The following is a 1,920-nucleotide window of genomic DNA, read 5'->3' on the forward strand; positions in this document are numbered from 1 at the left end:
TACTCTTGCTGAGTTTAGTTTCCAGCACCCACATTGGGCAGTTCATGACTGCCTGTAACTTCAGCTCTGGGAGGTCTGATACTTTCTTCTGGTTCTCCAGGCTACCTGCAATTAGGTGCATACACCCTCTGCCACACACCTATACGTAATTAATTTTTTTATTTCAAAAAGAAATTATAAATGTCTGAGGTGTTGCATTGCTAAATACTCGGCCTTGATCATTTCACAATGTATACACACATGTAATTATCACTCTGTACATCATTAATATCTGTAATTGTGCCAATTAAAACAAACTAAGAGAAAAGCAAATGGGCCTCAGATGAGTCTCATGTAATTGATCAATACTCCCTGAATAAGGATCATTCATGAACAACAAGGGAAAAGGACTTTTGTTAATTAGTTCCCCTGTTTGGGTGCCCAGGCAGAGTTGTATCTAGGTCCTGGAAGGCTTCATGTTTATCTTCCTAGTACAGAGGTCCAGAAACTAAGGACATAATTCATAGAAGGGGGATTTGATATGAGAAAATCTTAGTACCAATTTCCTGGGACATAGAGCCCCACCCTAAGAATGCTCAGAGTCTGTTTGTCAGTCTGGGAAATTGAGCATTTGTCCTTTTTACATAATGAATTTGCCTTCTTGAGGTATGGCATGCCATACAAAGAGACCTCTGTTGTTACTGCAGCAGATTTCAATTTCTCTTTGAAGGCTTTATGTCTCTCCTGAACTTAGGTCTTTAATAAAATGCAAAGTCAGTCTTAAACCTTTACTCATTAAAACAACAACAACAGCAAAACATCATCTGCACATATGAGACAGACTCATGAGGACATCTCAACTCCTTGAGCTCCCAGTTAAGAACCCGAGAAAATACAGCATAAAGGAGCTTTAATAAACGCCTGAGCAGAACAGGCCAGACGCCTTGTTGGTTTTCCTACGAGAAGGGAAATAAATATTGACTACCTGGATCTAATAGGGCGCTAGCGGACATACATAAACCCATCCCAGTGAGGAGAGTGGCTTCTGGTAGCACTGAAGACCAATGGAATTTGGATTAAGGACCATTGGAAAAAAAGGAGTCACCGCCTTATGTGTGGCTGTATGGCCTGTGTTTTTGCATGAATCAATATCTATGCCCATGAGGCTTTTTTCCCCGGACAACATCAGAAGATTACAAGGGCTGGTGCAAGGACTAATGAGTCCCTGTTTTACAAAATCCACCATGGGCTGCAGCCCTCTCCGAATTCTGTCTTAAAGGATGCCGAACAGGACAGGTGAGGATTTAGAGAAGTCAGCTCATTTCTTTAGGGGTTTGGTCCTTAGAATTCTTTATCAGTAGAACTCTTGTCCGGAAGTAATCACAGGCCTGACATAACTCCTTAGACTGAGACTGGGTAAACTTTTCTTGACTCGCAAAGTACCATCTAAATTACAGTACCGAGAGAGTGAGGATGTAGCTCAGAGGGAAAGCACTTGCCCAGCATGCATGAAGTCCTGGGTTCCACCTTCAGCGTGATAAACACACTGTGTTACTGGGAGGGCTGGAATTACGTAGCTTGGTGCAGAAGCCTTGCCTAGCACGTGTGAATATCTGGCTTCGGTTTCAGCCCTGCCAAATACATAAGCAAATTCATAAATAAGTAAGCAAGACAGAAAATATGCTGCATCAATGAAGGACCATGCATGGGAGAGCTCCCAGCTGTTTTCAGAAATAGTTCATCCGCAGAGCATTTGATGTCACAACTGTCTCCATGAAGGATCCCACCCAACGAAATGTAATAATGTGATGGCATAGAGAAGTCTGTGTTGACTGGCAGAGGGTCAGGAGTTACAGTCACAGATGAGAAGGGAGAGTCTGAGCACGCTTTGGAATCCCTGAACTAAAAGTTTAGTGGCTCTGAGGAAGGCGGGTGAAGATC

The sequence above is a fragment of the Mesocricetus auratus genome, unplaced genomic scaffold (genome assembly GCF_017639785.1).
Source record: "Mesocricetus auratus isolate SY011 unplaced genomic scaffold, BCM_Maur_2.0 Super-Scaffold_100021, whole genome shotgun sequence".
Lineage (NCBI taxonomy): Eukaryota > Metazoa > Chordata > Mammalia > Rodentia > Cricetidae > Mesocricetus > Mesocricetus auratus.